This window comes from Phyllobates terribilis, unplaced genomic scaffold (assembly GCF_046119375.1).
Source record: "Phyllobates terribilis strain yellow unplaced genomic scaffold, ASM4611937v1 Scaffold_7__3_contigs__length_470593459, whole genome shotgun sequence".
Taxonomy (NCBI): Eukaryota; Metazoa; Chordata; class Amphibia; order Anura; family Dendrobatidae; genus Phyllobates; species Phyllobates terribilis.
In genome coordinates this window covers 386,697,532-386,723,249 of record NW_027362767.1, presented here as the reverse complement: position 1 = coordinate 386,723,249, position 25,718 = coordinate 386,697,532, and the positions used below count along the sequence as shown (strand labels likewise).

The window sequence follows — 25,718 nt, the reverse complement described above, 5'->3', positions numbered from 1 at the left end:
ACCAACAATCCAACCCAGTTTCATTTCTTTTTTTTTTTTTTTGCAACTGTTACCATTGACAGTCGTTGGATACAATGTTGCAATGTAGCGCATGTGTCACCACAGCCCCAGCTTAAAGGGGTTGTCCAGGCTTCAGCACAAGTCTGCAGTAACTGCGCACGCTGCATGCTGTCAGGATTCTCCAGGCGCGGGCGGTCATGTGACTGTGATTTGCATACTTCCAGATACATTCTGACTAGACTGTCCAGCAGGGGCGGACACTGACTGCTTGGGCCCCTGTGCAAGAACTATGTCTGGGGCCCCCATCTTTTATGGCGACAAAGCTACAGATGTATATATAGCCACACACATATATACCTCTTACATAGCCTCCTTTATTATGTATATTGCCGTCCCTTATTACACAGTGCCCTCTCGTGATGTACAGCACTGTCCCTTACATATCGGATAATACAGCGCCGTCTTTATTACATACCGTCCGCTCTTGTTAGATATATAATGCAATGATGGCTAATGGAGCATGGGAAAGCTTCTTTCCTGATGGAGGAGCTGATGGACTGATCTGGTCACCGGCTGCTCCATCAGCAGTCATTTTATATCTTAACAATAGAGGACTATGTAATAAAAAAGGGCACTGTGACTGACAAAAATAACAAGAATACGCTATGTAAGGGACAGCACTGTACATAACAGAAGGGGAAGCTATATAATAAGAGATGACACCATATATAACTAGAGAGGATGGTACATAATAAGGGAGGGTGTTATACATAATAAAAGAGGAAACTATGTAACTAAGGAAGGCACTATACATAAGTGAGTACACTATATACTAAGGGACTGTGCTATACATAATAAGTGAGTACACTATATACACTGCTCAAAAAATAAAGGGAACACTCAAATAACACATCCTAGATCTGAATGAATGAAATATTCCCATTGAACACTTTGTTCTGTACAATGTTGAATATGCTGACAACAAAATCACACAAAAATCATCAATGGAAATCAAATTTATTAACCAATGGAGGCCTGGATTTGGAGTCACCCCCAAAATTAAAGTGGAAAAACACACTACAGGCTGATCCAACTTTGATGTAATGTCCTTAAAACAAGTCAAAATGAGGCTCAGTATTGTGTGTGGCCTCCACGTGCCTGTATGACCTCCCTGGGCATGCTCCTGATGAGGTTGCGGATGGTCTCCTGTGGGATCTCCTCCCAGACCTGGACTAAAGCATCCGCCAACTCCTGGACAGTCTGTGGTGCAACGTGACGTTAGATGGAACGAGACATGATGTCCCAGATGTGCTCAATCGGATTCAGGTCTGGCGAACGGGCGGGCCAGTCCATAGCTTCAATGCCTTCATCTTGCAGGAACTGCTGACACACTCCAGCCACATGAGGTCTGGCATTGTCCAGCATTAGTAGGAACCCAGGGCCAACCCCACCAGCATATGGTCTCACAAGGGGTCTGAGGATCTCATCTCGGGACCTAATGGCAGTCAGGCTACCTCTGGCGAGCACATGGAGGGCTGTGCGGCCCTCCAATGAAATGCCACCCCACACCATTACTGACCCACTGCCAAACCGATCATGCTGAAGGATGTTGCAGGCAGCAGATAGTTCTCCACGGCGTCTCCAGACTCTGTCACGTCTGTCACATGTGCTCAGTGTGAACCTGCTTTCATCTGTGAAGAGCACAGGGCGCCAGTGGCGACTTTGCCAATCCTGGTGTTCTGTGGCAAATGCCAAGCGTCCTGCGCGGTGTTGGGCTGTGAGCACAACACCCATCTGTGGACGTCGGGCCCTCATACCACCCTCATGGAGTCGGTTTCTAACCGTTTGTGCAGACACATGCACATTTGTGGCCTGCTGGAGGTCATTTTGCTGGGCTCTGGCAGTGCTCCTTCTGTTCCTCCTTGCACAAAGGTGGAGGTAGCGGTCCTGCTGTTGGGTTGTTGCCCTCCTACGGCCCCCTCCACATCTCCTGGTGTACTGGCCTGTCTCTTGGTAGCGCCTCCAGCCTCTGGACACTATGCTGACAGACACAGCAAACCTTCTTGCCACAGCTCACATTGAAGTGCCATCCTGGATGAGCTGCACTACCTATTATTATTATTTATTTATATAGCGCCATTGATTCCATGGTGCTGTACATAAGAAGGGGTTACATACCAAATACAGATATAACACAGTAAACAAACTAACAATGATAGAACGGTACAGAGGGAAGAGGACCCTGCCCTTGCGGGCTTACATTCTACAGGAATGGGGCGGAGACAGTAGGTTGAGGGGTTGCAGTAGCTCCGGTGTTGTTGGGGGTGGCAGCAAGCAAGGTCTTGGCAGGCTGTAAGCTTGTTTGAAGAGATGGTTTTCAGGTTCCGTCTGATGGATCCAGGTGTGGTGGATAATCGGACGTGTTGAGGCACAGAATTCCATAGGACGGGGGATATTCGGGAGAAGTCTTGGAGGCGATTGCGTGAGGAACGAATAAGTGTGGAGGAGAGAAGGAGGTCTTGGGAGGACCAGAGGTTACGTGAGGGAATATATCGGGAGATTAGTTCAGAGATGTACGGAGGAGAGAGGTTATGGATGGCTTTGTAGGTCAATACCTGAACAACTTCTGTGGGTTGTAGAGTCCGTCTGATGCTACCACGAGTGTGAAATGCACAACCAACATTCAAAAGTGACCAAAACATCAGCCAGAAAGCATTGGTACTGAGATGTGGTCTGTGGTCCCCACCTGCAGAACCACTCCTTTATTGAGGGTGTCTTGATAATTGCCAATAATTTCCATCTATTGTCTATTCCATTTGCACAACAGCATGTGAAATTGATTGTCAATCAGTGTTGCTTCCTAAGTGGACAGTTTGATTTCACAGAAGTTTGATTTACTTGTAGTTATATTCTGTTGTTTAAGTGTTCCCTTTATTTTTTTGAGCAGTGTACTAAGGGACTGTGCTATACAAAATAAGTAAGTACAGTATATACTAAGGGACTGTGCTATACATAATAAGTGAGTACACTATATACTAAGGGACTGTGCTATACATAATAAGGCTACATTCCTGCATCTGTGTGCAGTGTCGGTGTGCTGCCTGCTTTTACAGATGCATTGAGCATGTCCTATTCTAATCCTCAAAATCAGAACAGGACATTCTCTGACCCTCACAGATCTCTTTCTCAGATCCGTGATTTTCATGGATGTGTGAATGGATCTATAAAACTCTACGAGTCCGTGGACCATCCGATAAAAAAATCTGGCCGCTCACGTACATTTTACACAAATGTGAGAATGCAGCCTAAGGGATTTTACAGATAACATCATCACTGCAAGTCACACAGCGCAGATACAAAATAATATTTACATGCAAGCACTTACCGGTGACGTCTCATCTGATCAGAGTCGGTTTCTGCTGTTTCTTCTCCATCTGGTCAGACCTTCATGTCGACATCTCCCAGCCACGACTCGTCTTGTCAAGATGATCTCCAGCCTAGAAAATAACAAGATCACATACTGTATATTGTATACATACATGTGTCTCCCCCGCACTGTGCCCCTGTCTACAGATATGTACCCCCCCATTAATATACTATTAGCCATGCACCAATCAAAATATAAAGTGATAAGCAGCACTCTGCCCCCATTAACTATAATCTCCACCATCCAATAATATAAATTATTCAGTCTCTGTGACTCTCCCCAATTAACTGTAATGCTATGTGCACACTGAAAATATACAAGGCTTTACAGTACAAGCAAAGTGAAACCCCCATCAATGCTCTCTACCTGCACCCCCATCATTGCTCTGTCCCAGCACCCTCATCATTTCTCTCTCCCAGCACCCCCATCATTGCTCTCTCCCAGCACCCCATCAATGCTCTCTCCCAGCACCCATGTCATTGCTCTCTCCCAGCACCCCCGTCATTGCTCTCTCCCAGCACCCCGTCATTGCTCTCCCCACCCCCACCATCCTCATCATTGCTCTCCCCATACCCACCATCCTCATCATTGCTCTCCTCATCCCCATCATTGCTCTCCCCATCCCCATCATTGCTCTCCCCAGCCCCATCATTGCTCTCCCCAGCCCCATCATTGCTCACTGCAGCCCCATCATTTCTCACCCCAGCCCCACCATTGCTCTTCCCAGCCCGATCATTGCTCTCCCCAGCCCCATCATTGCTCTCTCCAGCCCCACCATTGCTCACCCCAGCCCCATCATTTCTCACCCCAGCCCCATCATTTCTCTCCCCATCCACATCATTGCTCACCCTAACCTCATCGCTGCTCTCCTAAGCCCCATCATTGCTGTCCCCAGCCGCATCATTGCTCTCCCCATCATTGCTCACCCCAGCCCCGTCAATGCTCACTCCAGCCCCATCATTGTTCACCTCAGCCCCATCATTGCTCTCCCCAGCCCCATCATTGCTCACCCAGCCCCATCATTGCTCACCCAGCCCTATCATTGCTCTCCCCAGCCCCATCATTGCTCTCCCCAGCCCCATCATTGCTCTCCCAAGCCCCATCATTGCTCTCCCCAGCCCCATCATTGTTCTCCCCATCATTTCTCACCACAGCCCCATCATTGCTCTCTCCTGCCCCATCATTGTCTCCCCAGCCCCATTATTGCTCCCCACAGCCCCATCATTGCTCTCCCCAGCCCTATCATTGCTCTCTCCAGCCCCATCATTGCTCACCCCATCCTCATCATTGCTCACCCCAGCCCCATCATTGCTCACCCCATCCTCATCATTGCTCACCCCAGCCCCACCATTGCTCTCCCCAGCTCCATCATTGCTCTCCCCAGCCCCATCATTGCTCACCCCAGCCCCTTCATTGCTCTCCCCCACCTCCCCTCATTCTCTTGTTCCTCTCCCAGTGTTTCCATATAAAAAAAAACACACACAACTTACCTCTCGGCCCGCTCCCCTGCAGCAGCATCCTCGTCTCCGGTAACTTTGTACCTGACACAGGCGCACGCTGTATGATGATGTCATCAAGCAGCGCGGGCCTTTGTCAGAGAGGAAGCGCCGGGCAGGAAGCAGAGGTGAGGACGGATCCCTGCAGCACCTCTCCGCTGCCATTTTCCTCCTGCCAGCAGCGGAGCTGCAGGGATCGCTCCCTGCCCGCCGCATATGATGAGAGAAATCTGGCCATGAGCCCCCCGGAGCCTGGGGCTCCGAGAAGTAGGCCAGATTGCCCTCATCATTAGCCACCGCCGGGCCCCGGTGCAGTTGCATCGGTGGTAGGTCCGCCCCTGGGGTCCGGCCTCTCAATGCGATGGTATAGAGCGAGGCCGCACACGTCTAGTATGTATGCAAATCACATTCTTGTGGTCCCGTACTAACCCGCTCCTGGCACCAGAGAATCCTGTGCGCTGTGAGTGTTCACAAGGTTGCAGTCACACAGAGAGACTGCGGACTTGAACCCCAAGCCTGGACAACCCCTTTAAAATGTTGACATGCATTTTGTAAACACACGGATGTAAATAGACTTGTTGCTTAAATGGGTTGTCCAAGCTTGCGGTACAAGTCTGCAGTCACTATATGACTGCAGACCTTTGAATCCTCGGAATGCGCACAAGTGCACACTGTCAGGATTCTCCTGGAGTGGGTAGTATGTGATTTGCATATATTTGCTACAAAAACTACCACTCTATACAGTGGACTCAGTTTGGATGTATATAGAAAACGGTACATGGAGAGACAGAATTAAGAAGAATTTTTTTTATTATTTTAAGACTTCCTTCCTGTACATTGAGTGTAACGAAACACTAGTAATCCTGCAGCAAATGCGAACAACCCCCTTAGAATGCCCGCAGCTGCTAGTTGTACATTTGGAAGTTGGTATTGCCAGTGCCCAGCTGATGGCATACAATAGGGGCCACACAGACAATGCAATAAGTAACAGAAAAAAGGAGGGAAGGGAAGAACTTACTTCAAAAGGGCGACGATGTTCCGATAGGGTCATGGGTCAAAAGAGCAAGCTTCCCAGTAAAGCAACGAACGACTGCCGGATTCAACACTCAGTCCAAGACTGGTAAGTGGTGCGCAGTGTTCCTATGCGAGTATTTGCCTTGAGCCGGCAGCGTGAAGCGGTAGCACCCTCCCATAGGTTTGCCTCCTTGCAGCTCTGCGGAGATGATTCAAACGCGACGCGCTCAGTCCGGACGCGCAAAGCTGGTGGGGGGGTGGCAACGTGATGTGTGGATTGTGAGCCCTCGTGGGCAGGGTCCTCTCTCCTCCTGTACCAGTCGCTGACTCGTTTTCTTCAAGATTATTGTGTTTGTGCTATGTACACCCCTTTTTCACATGTAAAGCGCCATGGAATAAATGGCGCTATAATAATAATGTTACGGCCAGGATTACGGAGTCTGGAGAAGGCCAAAAAGAACCGACGCGTTTTGAAGGACACAGTCCTTCTTCTTCAGGGTCTGGCTCACCCAGACCAACGGCTTTTAAATAGCGTTGCCAATCGTGATAGCCTTTGTTGCCCACTGGAGCTGCATTAGAAGGGGGTAAAAGTCCATAGACAACCATGGAAAGGGGAGTGGGAATGGAATAAAAAGTTCAAAGGGGCATATCCACAAGGATACCCACTTAAGGAAGACAGACACTTAAAGATAGTGAATAAATACATATTTTAAACAACCATCAGTTAGTTGAACTGGTTAAAAACAATGTTTATTAAGTGGATTAAAACATGCGTATTGTTTAAAATAAGATATATGTTTATATGTAAAAACAGAAACACAGGAGATAGAATCTAACTGCATGGTAGAGATCACTGGACACCTTTAATAAAAAATACATAAATAAAGTGAGCTAGACACCTGGACAGGGTGTTATGTCCGTTTGTCTATGTCATGGTGTATTAGTATAGACATGATGTCTAAACTATCTTCTAGCTAATAAAACTAGTTGTGCTTCAAAGGGTTAGTGTATACTGTTAGTAAGAGTGTACACTATTAAAAAAGAGGATAAAATATTCAAATTAAAATATGATTTTATGATTTACTAAATGCATGAATATAAGAACATAATAGTGATAAATGGCTTGGAGTACGTGTCAATAAAAAAATCTTATAAAGGCCTGATGTAACACATCACAAATAATACCACTGCATGTGGATTAAATACAGGCGAAGCACTTTGAATTATACTTTAATAAGGGACTGCAAAAATTCACATTGGGGACATGTCTGGCTAACCAAACACATTACTGGGTCCACCTCATCCCATGATATGGTAGCTATGAGGTGATTCCTTATGCACCAACCCACCATAATTAGAAGGCATAAAGCTCTATTTCATAATTTAGGCCTTTTGGGGCCAAACTGTCCAGCGTGAAAATCCATTTGGACTCCACTCTGGACATTTGTTCCAAAAAGTCCCCAGTCCCCTCCACTCCAGTTTCTTCTGACTACTTGTATACCTCAAAAAATGGACCCCCTCACATGACCGGTTATGTTTTTTTGCAAAATGGCACAATAATGGATGTCCTCTATAACCTTTATCGATATTGTCCAAATGTTCTTTAATTCTCTTTGTTAACTGCCTTTTAGTGCGACCAATACAAATTTTGTTGCATGGGCACCTAATAATATATATAATTCCCATTGTATGACATGAGATCGCTGCCTTAATAGAAAATTGATTAGTTACACTTGAATTGGAAAAGCCAGTTTGGAGAGATTTATTGATTTTGGTACAGATACGACATGAGCACCTCCCACACAGAATAAATCCTATTGCTTACATTGGTTGTGGGCAGTTTATTTGTGTTTGGTTTAATTGTCGGGAGCTATCAGATTCCCCAACGTCTGGGCTTTTCTATAGGTGAATCTTGGGTACTTTTTTTCTGTTACTAATTGCATTGTCTGTGTGGCCCCTATTGTATGCCATCAGCTGGGCGCTGGCAATACCAACTTCCAAATTTACAACTAGCAGCTGGGGCAATTCTAAGGGGGTTCAGTTGTTCGCATTTGCTGCAGGATTACTAGTGTTTCGTTACAATGTAAAGGAAGGAAGTTCTAAAATAATTTAAAAAAAAATGTTTTTTCTCATTTCTGTCTCTCCCTGGACCGGTTTTTATATACATCCAAACTGAGCTGTGAAGCTCACTCCCTGTATAGCGCGGTAGTTTTTGTAGTTTAACACACACGACCTGCTTACTACCAGCAGCTTTCCTATTTACCTTGTGTGGGTTTTGTATTCTCTGCATATATTTGGTCACATGCCGACTAGACATGCGTGGCCTCGCTCAATTCCCTTATATTGGACTAGACATTATGTAAATCATATACCTGTAGTCACATGACCATCCACTCCCTGCGCTGGAGAATCCTGACAGTGTGCAGAGTTCGCGCTGTAAGGAATCACAAGTCTTTATTCACACAGAGAGACTGCAGACATGAACCCCAAACCTGGACAACCCCTTTAGAAGTACCACACAGTCTAAAAAAAACCCAGATGAAATGCATGTTTGAAAAACGCCCGTCTTCAAGAGCACTAAAAAAACCTTTATATAAAACAAGACCTTGTAGGGCCTGACCATTGACCCTATACTGCTCAGATGGGATGCCATGCCCTTGGGCTGTGTTATGGGCTTCACTATGTGTGAGACCATTGATAAATGGAGACATAATACATATTTGTTTCTACACGCAATGGCTATTGATGTCCTACTTCCCTCCGTGTGTCGGAGATGAGTGATCTTCTAACATGTCGGCCATATTGTACAGTATTATTATCTCCGATGACTGATAACCCCAGAGGTGAAGGAACCTCCGAGGATCCCTCACACGTCTTTACACTGAAGTTTGTCACTTTCCTTCAATGCGTCCATTAATCACAGTCCGTGTGTACAGATCCCACGAGACTTTTTATGGGACCTCACTTGTCCGTACTAGCTTTCCCTATAGGCTATGGCCATGAACATCCTGAAGACGGACATGACTGCCGGCCCTTTATGACTTGCTATCTTTGCATTCCTTCCTTTAATAACTTGTCATTGTAAACATGTAAAAGGATGTTATTGTGCGATGGGTGAAAACATAGTCGGTGCTTATCTCTGTCCCCCACATGCTTTGATCCTAAAATCTACAGGGTTACTGCTTGTTTAGTCCACTAAAGTGGTGTAGGAAGACCTATAGGCCAAACCTGCCACAGTCTTCCAAGAAGGCAAGAACCTCCATGTGTAGACAGGCCTTTAGTGAGGTTTAGTGGGTACGGTTTCTCCTTGCCAAGGTGGCATAAAGAGACTTACAGGCAAAGCCTACCAGAGTCTTCTCCAAAAGGCAAAGACCTCCATCTGTAGACAGTTGTTTCGGGTATTTGCCCCTTCGCAGTGTAGAGCAGTGCTTATTCTATACCATGCAAACACAATCGCATACATGGCCTACATAGCCCCCATCATATAACATCATACACTATATGGACAAAACTATTAGGCCCTGCATCTCAAGCATTGCATTCAGGATTTTCATTGAGTCCCATTGTGTATAACGTCCAGCCCCATTGCCCCCTGTATATAATGTCCGGACCCATTGCCCCCGGTGTATAACGTCCGGCCCCATTGCCCCGGTGTATAACGTCCGGCCCCATTGCCCCCTGTGTATAACGTCCGGCCCCATTGCCCCCGGTGTATAACGTCCGGCCCCATTGCCCCGGTGTATAACGTCTGGCCCCATTGCCCCGGTGTATAACGTCCGGCCCCATTGCCCCCTGCTCGCACATGCAAGTAGATTAAGCTGCAATTGACTATAATTCACGTGATTAAGGTGACAGTGTACATAGAGATTGCATCCACATCATAGCTAATGCCGCCATACTGTGCACGTAATAATGCAATACCGTGTGCCACTGCACCATGCACAGATAATGTGCCCATGTAATGGTCGGGAGCCCTGGCGGCAGTGTTTTTTCAATATCCCGATGAATAGTCCCACCCGCAGTGTACCTCCAGCTGAGTGTCAGATCAGTAGTGTCTGCCAGTGCCCCCCTGTTAACCACCCCCTTCTGTAAGTCACTAACTGGCCCCCGGGTTTATCTGTCCGATGATTCGATATGATTTCACAAGGCGCAGTTGTCATGTTTTGCACTTGGTTGGATATAGGTCATGGCTGCTCTGTCAGCACCTTCATCCCCCAGTTGTTCCTGACCCACAGTTTATGGAGGCTGCTGGTAGTGACAAGGTTTCACTAAGTAACCGGGCGATGTTTGCATATGTTTTCACAAGGTGCAGTTGCCAGGTTTTCCTCCTTAAGGTCATTGGGGTTTAGAGGGAGTAGTTAGCACCTAGTTGTTGTAGTTGCACGGTTTATAGAGGTTGGTGCTTGTGACGAATACACTCTAAGTGCGCTCAGCATATCGCCCATAGCCATACCTGCCAAAGAAAATAACTTATATATCAAGGGGCTCATGTGTGCAGCAGGGTGTGTGCCCAGAGCCTGAATGGGGCGTATGGGGGTAAAGGTGTATTATGGTTAGAACATGTATCGCCTATCCATGGGGGGTCCGACCTCGGAGACATCTAACATCCAGAACAGGGGACACATGTTCCCTTTTAAAATGTAGTGTTGTCCTTGCATGTGCACTATCTTTTACATACAGTTTCTATGTGCCTACAGGAAAAAGCCAAAAGCTGTATTCGGATGTCTCTATCAGTCCCACAGACTTTGAATGGAGTGTCAATGCAATTGCGCTACCATTCTTCAATTTAAAGGAGACCTATCACTTACCATAAATATGTATTTTTTCCCCTGGTGTAAATGCCGCTGTTCTCCTGAATCCGGCGTTGTTTTTCTTTTGTTCCTCCGCCTCTCTGTTCCTGAGATATGGCCCCTTCTTCCCTGTATGTAAATCTAGTGTTGTCAGCATAGTGGGCGTGGCCTTCAACTCTTCGTTGTGGGTGTGTTCTTGAGGATAAAAGCTCAGTTGGCTAAAAAGACTAGATTTACATACAGGGAATAGTGGCCTGTATCTCAAGAACGGAGAGGCGCAGGAACAAAAGAAAAACTATGCCGGATTCAGGAGAACAGCGGCATTTACACCAGGTGAAAAAAAATACATATTTATCGCAAGTGACTGATCCTTTTGAAACAGAGAGAACAAATCTCCATTCTGGAAATTGGTGAAGGCCTTAGCTGTTAAACCCCCATCGATATAGTAGCTATCACCTGTGCTTTAGATAATTTGTTCTAACTGGAAAACGCCTTTACAGAACAGGTCCCATCTATAGGGCCCTTAAATATTGGGAGAATGGGCGTCCAAGCATCTGAATTCGCTGATTCACTGCTGTCTCTTTTCCATACATGTCAATGGAGAAGGGAGAGAGAAGCGCTAGGCATTTTCCATAACACCCATAAACTTCTATGAAGAATGACCATCGCCTGTTCTCCCAATGAAGGTCTCACCTCGGGGACTGTCGCCTGTCAGGGATTTAGGGCACATCCTGTAGATGAGACTACCTTGCCCTTATAACATTAGATATTATTGTGTTACAGACTGGTCGGTATTAGTCTGTGGTGGCATAATGACAGCTAAATACTTCGCGAAAGAACTACTGTTTTTTTTTTAACCTTCCATTAAAGCTGTAAATTGTGTAAGACCCATGTCAATTGCCTGACAACGCCTTTAAGATTTTCTTACTGGATAAGCAGAATTTTGGTAATTGCTCTTTAAGCAATTTGATTTAAAGTTGCTCTCTAGAAGCAGAGACCTTTAAAAAAAAAAAAACAGGGAAATATTTGGCTTTTTTTGCCACTAGGTGGCAGTGTGAATTTGGCTTCTCTTCTTTAGTGTCCCCATGATAGTACTTCCTGTCCTACTCTGTGGAATATTAGCCTTTTCAAGGAGATGTTGTGTGGATCCAAATCACCTTGTACATGTCGATCATCCACTGAAAATCCACAGTGACTCAATGATAATGGACAACAATGGGCACAAGGTTTACCGTACTTTTATTTGGCAGTTTTATTTGGAAAGTATTGCGTCAGTTTCATTAATTAGTTTCTCCTACGCCAAAAAAATGGGATTAAATCTCCCGAATATATTTTCCCCAGCGACCTTCACCAATGTTTATCTTAAACAAAGAGAACTTGTTATTTATTATTGTGTATTAGAAATTAAAACTACAAACTCATACAGATCCTTGCACTCGCTGCATCCCCTGTATCCACCACCAGAGGTCAGTCATGGGCAATCCATACAGCACAGCGCCCTATGGCCGACACCGCAACTCTCTGGGTGTAAAATGCGTCATACCAGTCGGAAATAAGGCGTCCTGTTGCATTTTAAGACTCTGTGTAGACGAGCGCCTGAGCTTCCTAAATTCATGTGATGCTGGTGACAAAACCGTGCGTTCATCCGGTGCCAGGAATTCTTCTCGGGTATTAGGGTCACTAATCCCCACGCTTGAATGGTTCTGCTGTTTATATAAATGGAAAAAACACATTTCTAAAATCTCCTACAATGAAAAAGTTAAATATTCCTTGAAATGAAAAAGTAATAACCAATATGACCACTATGATAAGTGGCGTCATTGGGAACATTACACTTTTCCAGATGGCACTAACCATGCGGTAATGGTACCGCGGTCCCCGGGTTAATGCCTGGAGTGCGTAGTTTGTAGGGGAACCGACTGCACTCCCTGGCCGCTTATTCTACTGATTGGCAGGGGTCACATAAGGGGGTATTCTCAGAGTCGAAAGTTATCCCCTATTCAAAGGATAGGATGTAACATACTGATCACTTGGACCCCCAGTAATCCTAAAAACAGAGCTTTGGATCCCAAGAACAGGGCTCCCGTCTTGAATGAAGCGGAGGTGCGCATTGTCTATGGGACCACCATAGAAGCAGAGTACAACGCTCCTATTTCCGTCAGTCCTCTAGACAATAAATGTAGTGGAGATAGAGCATGTACACCTCCGCTTCATTCAATACGGCCCCAATTTTGGATTCCATAATCCCTTTCTCGTGATCCAGTATATATTGATCAGTAAGTTATAAGATAAGGAATAGCTTTCTATTTGCAGAATGCTCCTTTAAGTAAACCTGGCTGCAGTACCAGCCTCATTTATTGTCTATGGGACTGCTGGAAACACCCGTGCTGTACTCAGCAGTCCCATAGACAAGAATGGAGCGGGGGTTAAGCATACACATCTCAGCTCCCTGTGCATGTTTTTTCTCAGTTTCATTCATTGTCTATGGGACTGCCGAAAACACCCGCGCTGTACTCGGCAGTCCCATAGACAGTGAGTGGAGTGGAGGCTAAGCATGCACATTTCCGCTCTGCCTGCATGTTCTTTCTCTGCTCTATTCATTGTCTATGGGACTGCCAGAAAAAGCTGCGATGTACTCGGCAGTCTCATAGACAATGAGTGGAGCGGAGGCTAAGCATGTACGCAGAGCGGAGATGTGCATGTTCTTTCTCCACTCCATTCATTGTCTATGGGGCTGCTGGAAACAACCATGCTGTACTCTACAGTCCGATAGACAATGAGTGGAGCGGAGGGTAAGCATGCACGCAGAGCGAAGATGTGCATGTTCTTTCTCTGCTCCATTCATTGTTTATGGGACTGCCAGAAAAAGCCATGATGTACTCAGCAGTCCCATAGACAACTAGTGGAGCGGAGGGTAAGCATGCACGCAGAGCGGAGATGTGCATGTTCTTTCTCTGCTCCATTCATTGTTTATGGGACTGCCAGAAAAAGCCACGATGTACTCAGCAGTCCCATAGACAACTAGTGGAGCGGAGGCTAAGCATGCACGCAGAGCGGAGATGTGCATGTTCTTTCTCTGCTCCATTCATTGTTTATGGGACTGCCAGAAAAAGCCACAATGTACTCAGCAGTCCCATAGACAACTAGTGGAGCGGAGGCTAAGCATGCACGCAGAGCGGAGATGTGCATGTTCTTTCTCTGCTCCATTCATTGTTTATGGGACTGCCAGAAAAAGCCACGATGTACTCAGCAGTCCCATAGACAATGAGTGGAGCTCTGGAACCCCAAGAACAAGATGCGCATGCTTAGCCTCCGCTCCACTCATTGTCTATGGGACCGCCAAGTACAGCATGGCTGTTTCCAGCAGTCCCATAGACAATGAGTGGAGCGGAGGCTAAGCAAGCACGCAGAGCGGAGATGTGCATGTTCTTTCTCCGCTCTATTCATTGTCTATGGGACTGCTGGAAACAGCCATGCTGTACTCGGCAGTCCCATAGACAATGAGTGGAGCGGAGGCTACGCATGCGCATCTTGTTCTCGGGGTTCCAGAGCCCCGCTATAAGGATCGTCGGAGGAATAACCCTTCAACAGTATTGCTTTTCTGATTTGACCAAAAGTGATCTTTTAGGCCCCCTAGGTTCCAGGGTCCAGGTGTGACTGTAGCCCCTGCACCCACTGTTGTTACGCTGAAGAGGTCCATCAATATTAAAGGGGTTGTCCACTACTCGTACATAACCCAAGAGAGCCAGAGCCGACACAGCAGGAATGGCGCCGTCACCGGAGGTGAATATAAGTGTTATTATTTTACAGGGGGGAAACAAAGGGATTCATGTGGGGTTGTCCGAGTAGCGGACAATCCCTTTAAATGACTTGTGATGGTGAAGCTCACCCGTCCAATGACGTCAGTCCTACCTGTTCCGGACCTGGCCTGTGTACATAATCACATACTAATCTGAATTTGGCTGCATGTCCTGTTCCTGTCCTGTGTACACATGCACCGCGGTGTCAGGGGGGGGTCTGGCACTGTACTGTATATGCCAGACCCCCCCCTGACAGGACCATATATTGTAGGGTGGAGGGGTGGGGGTCGGGAATGTCCCAGGCCGGATGCTCCTTGATGACTATTAATCTCTGTTGTCAGCTGCCTTTGTGTAGTTGGTGCAGGATCTTTGGGATTAGGGAGGGGTATTATATTACCTCTGATTGAGGAGCTCCTGAAAAATGACAGGAAACGCAGAACACGGCAAATCCCTCTAAACTAACTGAGGATGTGCGGGGATCTAAAGGACAGACCTTCATCAAAGCGACAGATAATAGATATTATTGGGTGCTGTCTCCTGGATGTGACATGAGATCTGTTATGATTTATTATATCATGTGAAGTATTATCAGTAAATATCATGTCCCCTTAAATTAAAGGGATTGGCGCTAGTGAGACGTGCAGACTTCATAAAGGGGTGCGGCTTCTAAAATTTGAAAAAGAGACCAGCTATGTGTCATTATGAACCTCACTAAGAGAAAAAAACGGTATTTGTTGCCCACGGAAACCAATTAGAACTCAGGTTTAAATTTTTCAAACAGATCTGGCAATATGAAAACTGCTCTGTGAATTGTTGCTATGGGTAACAATGTCAGTTTCTTTTTAAAGTGTAATTGACGTTTCAGGAGAACTTGCAGCAGAATGTCTGTGTCAGCCTTCAGCTCCTCCACACTTCATAGAACTTTATGAGCACCAATTGTCATTTCCTTTCTCAGTAATGGGTAAATCTATATTCACTTGCACTGATTACCTATAAAAAAGCATCCTGCTAAAAAAAATGTATACATGGGGTCCTATGGGTAATGTGTATCACTATATGCCCACCCTTACAGTGATATATGTCGTAGGTGTCCATCAAAGGCAGTTCTGGCGTACATAGTAAGCAGAGCCTACGAAATTCGAATGTTAGATCTGTCTCCGGGAAAGCTGGGTGACAATATTCTATAAATAGTCACCTTTATCTCCATCCTGGGAGTTGTTACCCAACTTTTCTATACATCTAGATAGAAAATCTGCTTAATTATGTAGGGAAATAGGTACAATGTACCCTCCTAAAAAAACTAATTTTGCCATTTTGGAATTTAGGAAATTTCGGTAAGAAGTAACTCTTGTAGGGACTATAATGGTGACCATAGCCAGCTGAGAGCAGGAGGCACTCTGTATTTTTTATTTTAATACAAGGGTAAATGCCGTATGGGGCCATATGTAAGGTCAAAGCAATGTAAATCCTGTACTTTTCCCTGACTGGACTACGGAGCTTCTGTTTGAGGCTACCTTCCCTCCGGCATTCCCTCGCAGCCTCTAATCCTCCCGTGATAAAGGCCTCAGGGTGCATGAAGTGTCATGGGGCATCTGGTGCGTATTAGAGAGCTGCTCAATAATGGGACTTTGAGCTATATGGTTTGTACAAGTATCTATTCATTAGGGAAATGCATTCTCAGCAGATGGGACCTGCTTGAAGGATTATTCCCAAAACAGAAAGTTGTCCCCATAGAATAAGGGATAACTTGCTGATTGCTGGGACCCCAGCGATCCCAAAAAAGTTCTCCGGAAATATCAAAGCACTGACCGACAGTCCCATAGACAATGAAAGTAGTGGAGGTCGAGCATGTGCACCTCTGCTCCATTCAGGATGGGGCTCAGCCGATCCTGGTTCCTGGGGTCCACAGACCCTTTCTTGGAATTGCTGGGCGTACTAGTGGTCTGTGAGTTATCTCCTATCCTTAGGAAAGGGAAAAACGTATTATCTTTCGAATAACCCTTTTAGATTCCGGGATCTAAAAGGTTGCAACTGATCAGATTTTTTGGATTATTGGATATATTTCAACTCCTAAAAAAGTACATAAAACTTACTTGTTAGGGTCTTGCCTGGGGGATGTTCCTGTATTGGCATATGTCGCCCATTGCAAAAAAAAAATGTATACTGCATATTGCGTTAGTTTTTTACTAGATGCCTCTGTAAGGGATAGTGCCGTCGGCCATGTTTTTTAGATGCAGGTTCTTTTTTTTTAGTAACCCTTTATCTGCGGCGTAACTTGAAGCTTGTGGCCCCCAATGCAAAATCTCTAACAGGACTCTCATCTGTTATAGGTCTTTAATAGTAATAGTCTTTTCCTATGGGACAAAGGAACAATTTGGGACCCCTTAGTCTCCAGGGCCCGGGTGCGTTTGCAACCCCTGCATCTACTTTAATGGGATGTCATGTTACGGCACCACCCTGCTGCCCATTGCTTCAGTTTCTACAGCATGCAAATGAGCTGTTCTACAGAAAGGAATGATGTAGTTACCTCCAATAGGTGGCGCCAGTGAGTCGGTTTTCTTTGCTCTGGGGAGGGGAGCTAATTTGCATACCTGCGGAGAGCTCTGCTCCATACACCAGCTGGTGGTCTCCACAAGAGGAAACAGTACCCCCCTGATCTCTGCAGCATAAAGGCCTCTGCTATGTGACTCTCCTTAGCAATGAATTAAATCATGTAACCCTAGACCCGACTGCTACACAAGCGTCTTCCTGCTGACATGCAAGGAAACCTCAGCTATTGTCCATTTCCTCAATGATCCGTGATACTGTTTTGTTTAGAAGAGAGGATACAATTCAGTCATTCTCTGCGGCCGTCACCACAAGCAGATGAACGCAATTAAAGCCACCTTCATATTTTAGGACTGATATTATATCATAATATATCCTTATAGGGGGTTTTCTGATACAGAGCACCAAATCCTCTGCTTCCCTTCATGAAAACACAAAGGAATAAATCCTGGCTGCCTGCGGGTGCTGCTAGGGGGAGTTTAAAAGCTTAGTTCGATCCTATCCAGTGTATGGAGCGGGCTCAGATTCTGAACCTGCTCCATACCAGGCAGTTGCCGACTGTGCTATACAGCCATCACCTTCCTATAACAGCAGCGACCGGAGCAGGATCCAAATACTGCTATTTAGCCACTAAAATGCTGCTTTCAATTTCTGACAGTGGCATTTAAAGGGAATGTGTCATCAGCAAACGTACTTGGTTTTTGTGTGTGTTACATGTGTTTTTTTAAAAATTTGCCACAATAGATTTTTTTCTTTTTTCGTATCACAATCTTTATTAAAAAAAAAAAAAAAAAAGATATCTTGCAATTTCAATTTCACTCTGGCCGCTGACTCGTACATCCTGTTCTTTCAGAAAGTTTTCAGTAGGCTCATTATCATCAGAGGCAGGATTACAATGACAGATAACACCTCTATATACAGATGATAACACTGGATCCATTAATCAAAATAGGTGATGTTACAGCTCCCCCTCAAATCACAATGACTTTTGAACACGCTCATTAGATTCTTTAATATAAAAGATAGGGACAGAGTCTGTTCATCACAGCTAATGTACATGTGTTGTTTCCTGAAACAAGCGGAAGTTGGAGTCTAAAAATGCCCCAGTGGCCAGTGTGAAAATGGCAAGATTTCTAACTTTTATTGATGGTGATCTGGAAAAAAATTGCCATTTTTTTAAAATGACATTTAAAACAAAAAAAATAAATCAATAGGTAATTTTCTGATATTAAAAAAATGAGTCCTCACACAGCTTAATTGATGGAAAAATAAAAAAGTTACGGGTCTTGGAAAATGGCGGCACAAACCACTTTTTTTTTTTCCAAAGTTCGTCATTTTTTTAGGCCACTAAAATAATAAAAAAATGATTCAAATTTGTTATCAGACTAACCTGAAGAATCATTTAACGCATAATAACCGCCATTAAAACAAAACTTCCAAAAAAAAACAATGGCAGAATTGCGGAATTTTTTTCACTCTTTTACCTCATTTGGATTTTTTCCTGTTTTTCAGTATTTTACATGTTAATGTGAATGGTGTTATTTAAAAATACAACTCTGCCTGCTATGTCAATGGAAAAAGATATGGCTCTTGGAAGAAAAGAATGAAAAAAATAAATTTGCAAAAGCAAAAACTTTCAACGTCCTTAAGGTTTTAAAGGGGATAAAAAAAAAAGTGGCTTAAATCTTTTAAAAATAGTTATTAGCTAAACTTACTAACACACATTAATTGTGAAATTGGCATCGGTGTCCTGATTTTAGAACCGTTCTCCAATAGCTTCACCGTCTTCACAGAGAGCTAATCCTTCCCTCCGCACATGATGATGGGGCTGGATCTTTGGCTCAGTTTGTAAGCTAAGCCAGACCCCTTCCCTGATGAGCCATGAAGAAAAAGGGGCTGGCTTGGCTATTAAACCAATTAAACCAAGCTAGACAGCCAGCCGTCTACAGGTGTTGGGATAAATGTAGAAGTGGAGAAACCAGAAGAATTATGAGAGGGCAGGGCTGAAACTGGGACATCAGTGCAGATTTCATAATTAAAGTATATTAGTAAGTTCAATTAATTTCTTTTTGCAAAAGATTAAAAATAACTGATATGTCCAATACTTTTTTTTTGCTAAGTTTGAGGTACTGATAGAAGTGGATATGACTGTAAGATCAGACTGCACAGGGTTTGTTTGTAAACTCGGGGATACAAAGGAGCTACAGCCACAAAATGGTTAGAGACTTTTTTGTTCTGCAAAGTATTATTCAATTGGGCAATATAAAAATGGCTGAAAGTTTGGAACATCTCTATTACACGCCACATCCCTGACAGAGGAAATCTGTCAAGGTGATTGGGATGGTTCACTCTTCATTTTACCCTTGGGGACTGAGGAAGTTGTTGGGTGGTAAAAATGTTTGTCAGGAAATTGTTATTGAAAGTGTCCTGAAGGCACAAACAAAAATACCTGAGATTAGAGTCACACCAGGAAGGTCTGTACTGGAAAAGTTCAGCAAAAGGAACCAATATGCTGCAGCTCTTCACCATAGCCCCAATGGTCCAATATTCTGTATGACCTCAATATGGCCCAAACGGCCCAATATGCTGCAGTTCTTCACCATAGCCCCAATGGTCCAATATTCTGTATGACCTCAATATGGCCCAAACGGCCCAATATTCTGCAATTCCTCAATATATTTCCAACTGCCTGATATTCTACAACTGCTTTACATATCTTCAGTGGCCAATATTCTGTATGACCCCTATATAGCCCCAATGAGGTTCTTTTTAGTTCTTATTCAACACTAATAATGGTTCAGATGGGTTACTTCATGCTGAGGATATATTTCTAGGATATACCTTCACTTGGAGGTTTGATATCTACTTCCACCAATCCTTATGGGGAAGTAGGCCCTAAAGTCAGGGGTGTAACGATTTCAGTCGCAGAGGTTACGACCGGGCCGGCTAACGTCAGAGCAAACGTCAACTGGATGTGCGTGCGTCCTCGGAGGGGGTCCGTGAGCTGCAATACACGCTGCCGGCCAGTCAGAGGCCAGCAGCTGACAATGGCGTGCATGTGACTGGGGGGGCGCATTGCAGTGACGTCATGCGCTCTCGTCGCTTGCACGCTGAAGTCAGCTGCCCGCTTCAGAAGATGACGCCGTGCGTCGGGGGAGTAGAGGTAAGGTGAGTAGAATCAAATCATTTTTTTTTCTATGCATTAAAGAACAGCAGCAGAATGGGAGACATATACAGTATCAATATTGGGGATATATCTACCAGAATAAGGGACATATATACCAGGATGTGCCTGAGATAGAGGACATATATATGCCAGGATAAGACCAGGATAGGTAACATATATACCAGGATGGGGAACATATATACCAGGATGGGGAACATATATACCAGAATGGAGGACATATATAACAGGATGGAGCTCAGGATGGGGAACATATATACCAGAAAGGAGGTCATTAGTGATGAACGAGTATGTCTCATTAACCCTTTTGGCGAGCATGCTCGGGTGCTCGCCAAATATTTTGGCGTGCTCGGCATTTCTTTTATTGCCGCCGCCACGGCATGTGTCACAGCTGTTAGACAGATCTGACACATGCAGAGATTGCCTTTTTGACAGGCAATCCCTGCATGTGTCACATCTGTCTAACAGCTGTGACACATGCCGTCGCGGTGACAAAAGAATAAAGAAATGGGCCGCACGGTGGCTCAGTGGTTAGCACTGCAGCCTTACAGTGTTGGGGTCCTGGGTTCAAATCCCACCAAAGACAACATCCTCAAGGAGTTTGTATGTTCTCCCCGTGTTTGCGTGGGTTTCCTCTGAGTTCTCCAGTTTTCTCCCACACTCCATAAGACATACTGATAGGGAATGTAGATTGTGAGCCCCAATGGGGACAGATCCCATAATGTTTGTAAATTGTCTGAATTGTAAAGCGCTGCGGAATATGTTGGCGCTATATAAATAAAAGGATTATTATTATTATTTTCTTCCTGCGCCTCTCCATTCCTGAGATGTGGTGCCCTTTTCTCTATATATAAATATAGTCTTTTAAGATAAGTGGGCATGGTCATCAACTTTTCTTGAGGACCACACCCAGTTGGCTAACAAGTCTAGATTAAAATATAGGGAAAAGGGGACTATATGTCAGGTGCAGCAAAAAAAGAAAAACATTGCAACTCTTCTGGGGGGTTTTCTTGATGACAATTGGGCGATTTTTTTTTGGGGGGGGGCGATTATTTTAGGCGCTCGTGTGAATTTAGCCCATCAGATGGGAATAACGCTTTAACTCTTGATCACAAAATGAATAATAATACCTCATGGGCACTGAGTACTTTTTACGACTCTTTATCCCAGGGACCTTGGCCTTGGGCGTCCTGTAGATGCCAGCTCACCAGTCTTGGACTTCTTTGTAAGCAGATTCTACAGTGAAATAGAAGAGAAGTGAGTCATTCCAGATGACAGATCCTCACAACAAACATTATCTCATCGGGGGCCCTGTGTGTTCTCCTGCGCCCCCGGGCCAATGAGTAATGGAGCGGGTACCAGAGATCCCCCTTCCGCGGTGTTATTTTCCAGCCAGGTCACACTCACCGGCTGAGACGTCAGTTTATGTCAAGCGTTGATGGAAACGAGACCTAACAGAAACCGCTTACCCCCAACGTGGATCATCATCTGCTGGAGTTTATAGTCAGCCCTAGACGTATTATACACAGGGTAGCATATCCTCGGGTTAACCCTTTCACTTACAGTCCTCCAGTTCACAATGTTTATTGGCAACGTCAGATGGAGAGCAAACAAAATTAATACTCTGACGTACCCATAAGTTTCCATGGGCCAGTTCCAAAAAACGTGACGCGAAAGGTGCATAGGCTGACAACGAGCACACTACACTTTTTTATCAACCCAATGACAGTCAAATTTTAGACAGTATTAAAAACTTTTTTTGGAGGGGGGCTACAAAGGCAACTCTGGTTGCAACTAACTTCAGCAACTTCTCTTTTGCTCTGCTCTTTTGACAGTGCCTGACTGCTGATGTCATGCTGATTGAAAGCTGGCTCCCCGCTACCTAACTGCGGGGAGCCAGCTGTCAATCAGCATGATACTGACAGTTCTGTCCCGTTGACACAGCAGCCCGGAAGAGGAAGACCTGCTCTGTTGACGTGGAGCAGCTGAATCGCCGGCAGGAGCCGTCAGCGATCGCTCTGAGCTGGCGCCGTCTAGAACAAGCAGGTAGTTAGCAAATGCCTACCTGTTAGTTGTTTGGCTCATAGTATAAAGATAATGTAGGCCTGGACAACTCATTTAAAGGGTTTGTACCGAGTTTATTAAGTTATGCCCTATCTATAGGATAGGACATAACTTATATATTGCTATCGGTTCGACTGCTAGGACCCCCACCGTTCCCAAGAACGGGACTCTGAAGAGCCCGGCCTAATTGGAGCGGAGGTCAAGCATGCACACCTCCGCTCCATTCATTCTTAATGGTAGTTCTGGAGATAGCCGCATCTCTCTATGTAGTCTATAGCTTCTGGTGCTGAACACGGCAGCGTCAGGGTGGCCAATGTCCAAATTGGAACATTTTCTAACTTTCCTAGATGGGGTCATCGGTAACAGTGTAACTGGAGGTGCCAGGTTTCGGTGGTGTATTTGTACCATCTGTCGTCTTTTATAGTCTGGTTTCCTCCCTGGGTAATGGACATTGGGTGACAATGGCCACCATCACAGTGGTCATCAGGGTTCGGGGTATAAGCCTTTGGATATTGTTAATTAATGTGCCCCCACTACATATGATTCACTCTACTTGTGTTGTACGCCTGACACCTGATTTACCCCTTTAGTATATAATAGCTGGCAGGTGCTGTGCACGTCGGCACCGCTACACCCTGCCATGGTCACTTCCTGACTACCGCCATCAGGAGGAAGATTTCGGCATTGCAGCCGACCCATGCAGAGGTCAAAGTTTAGTATGGAACAACGGAAGGACTTGGGAGGAGGAGGGAGGAAATGAGGGCAGAAGAGGAGGAACCATGTATAGTCCCAGAGGGACCTGCTCATATTAGGTCCCCATGTACATTAGTTAAACATGGGCCAACGATCTAATGTGTATGGGGGTCTTCTGACTGATTAGATTAAGAGACATAAAGATCAGGTGATTTGAAGCGCCCAATCCATTTTTATTCTAGCCGAGTAAGAGTAACTAAACTTTCTTTTTTCTTTTTTTTTCTAATTTTGCCCAGCATGGAAAGTTATAACACTTTGTAAAACACTTTATTAAAGAATTTGTCTTCAATTGCATGTAAGAGGCTTCCAAACCCCTGCTCTTCCCTAGTCCGTTTCTCTGCCTTTAGCTGCACTGATATCAGAACGTAGTCATTTGGAGTACAGCTGATGGCAGTGGTGGGTCAGCACCTGTGTACTCTTCTGAGTGTTCAGATTATCAGAACAATCTCCGACAGCAGCTTATCCCCTGAGTTTTATGGAGACACCACGGGGGCCGAACGACCTGTTCACTGCCATCATCTGTACTCCAAATGAGTACGGTGTGATATCAATGCAGCGTGATGGTGAAAGTGGAAAATCACAAGAGTACTGTGAGCATCCATATCAGACTGGGGGTAGTCCGATGCCCGACGACCCCAGCCAACAGCTGTTATCATATCCTGCGGTGGCCGGAGACACTCGGCTGTGCCTGTGTACATTTTTAGCTCTAATGAACCAGGAAGCCCAGGCTGAAAAGTGCGACTGGTCCCTCTCAGACCCAATTATCAAGCAGCATCCCTTTAATTCCAGCTGGCTGCCATCTTTTTCTGTTTAGCGGGGGCTGCATTGTGTTTAATTGCTAGCACTGTGCCTGAATTAGCCCCATTAGTTTGTGATTTTATCTCATTAATCTGGTGGTGTTAACGTCTATATAGGCCAGGCCGCGGCTGACATCACAGGCAGATCATTGTCAGATAAGTGGCACAATCACGTTGCATAAAGTTCCTTCGCCTGAGGCCGGGCGTACAGCGTCTGTCCTCACAGACACATCAAGGATCTGGTAAATTGCCTCCTAAATCTACACGGAGAGAAAATGAGTAAAGACGACTTAAAGGATGAAGCGGGACCTGCCCGGACACGACAGGCGGGAACAGAGAATTAACAATGCTCCCTAAATACTGGATATTTCCGCAGGATCAGACAACAGCAGGCTTCTGTATATAACTGAGTATCCGGGTCAGGACAGTAGCAGACGGCTCTCTAGTAGGCGGCCATGCAGCCTCCAGGTGGTGCCGCGCCGACTCCATCCGACGCCACACGCCTGACGGAGCAAGCCATGATGAGCTTCAGTCAGATCCATGGTGAATAAAACAGGGAGATCGTCCACGTGTCTCCATGAAATTGGGGGCATTCAAAGGCATGATTCAGACCTTAGGTACTTCTAAGGAAGCAAACTGCCCAATTCTGGGGGGCAACAGAGAGGGGCACATATTGCGGGACGCTCCCTTGCAAGGTTTTTTTTACAGCTTAGCCACACTGTTAACCTTTCCCAGGCCTTTTTGTGCACCCGCTCAGAATTAGTGCCCTTAAGTGGTCACACACAGTTTACTACCCCTTTAATTGCCCTCATACCGTACAATGCCTCTCCACACAGTATGATGTCCCAAAGATACCCCCTTCACAGATATTGATAACCCCACAGTGCCCCATTACACACACAGTATGATGCCCACACAGTGCATCTCCCACACAGCCCCCCCACAGTGTTTCTGTATGTATGATGCAATATACAATAATATATTATACAATAATATAATTATTTACAGCATTGTGCCTCACGGTGCCCCTCACAGGATAATGCCCCACAATACGATGCCCCTATAGTGTCCCGCACACAGTATATCACCATAGTGGCCCTCCACACAGTATGATGCCACCACAGAGTTCCTTTACACACTGTACGATGCCCCAAGAGTGCCCCCTCACACAGTATTATTTCCCATACACATTATAATGCCCCACTGTGCTCCTCCTCACCATGCTTACCCCCACACAGTATGATTCCCCCACAGTCCCACGTACACATTATAATGCCCCACAGTGCCGCTCCACACCATGCTGACCCCACACAGTATGATTCCCCCACAGTCCCACGTACACATTATAATGCCCCACAGTGCTGCTGCACACCATGCTGACCCCCACACAGTATGATTCCCCCACAGTCCCACGTACACATTATAATGCCCCACAGGGCCCTTACACATCATACTGATCCCCACAGAGTATGATTCCTGCACAGTCCCACGTACACATTATAATGCCCCACAGTGCCGCTCCACACCATGCTGACCCCCACACAGTATGATTCCCCCACAGTCCCACACACACATTATAATGCCCCACAGTGCCGCTCCACACCATACTGATCCCCACACGGTATGATTCCCCCACAGTCCCACGTACACATTATAATGCCCCACAGTGCCGCTCCACACTATGCTGACCCCCACACAGTATGATTCCCCCACAGTCCCACGTACACATTATAATGCCCCACAGTGCCGCTCCACACCATGCTGACCCCCACACAGTATGATTCCCCCACAGTCCCCACACACATTATAAAGCCCCACAGTGCCCTTACACATCATGCTGACCCCC

At 45.6% G+C, this 25,718-nt stretch overlaps 1 protein-coding gene and 1 long non-coding RNA gene across 4 annotated transcripts in view; one reads left to right on the top strand and one right to left on the bottom strand.

Moving 5' to 3' along the window:
- Nucleotides 1-25,718, top strand: part of ACTMAP (actin maturation protease) — a 421,926-nt gene that overhangs the window by 13,769 nt on the left and 382,439 nt on the right. Inside the window, exon 1 of one of the 3 annotated variants that reach the window (XM_073641499.1) lies at nt 22,201-22,304. The exons of the other annotated variants lie outside the window; for them this stretch is intronic. The gene's annotated coding sequence lies outside the window, so the exon portion shown is untranslated. Of the gene's footprint in view, nt 1-22,200; nt 22,305-25,718 lie in introns of those variants that run through there. 3 annotated transcript variants of the gene reach the window in all.
- On the bottom strand, nt 11,987-21,843 carry LOC141154937 (uncharacterized). The gene is made up of 3 exons (XR_012247496.1): nt 21,728-21,843; nt 21,389-21,494; nt 11,987-12,433 (listed from the first exon to the last, which is right to left on the bottom strand). It is a non-coding gene; the product is annotated as an uncharacterized lncRNA (long non-coding RNA).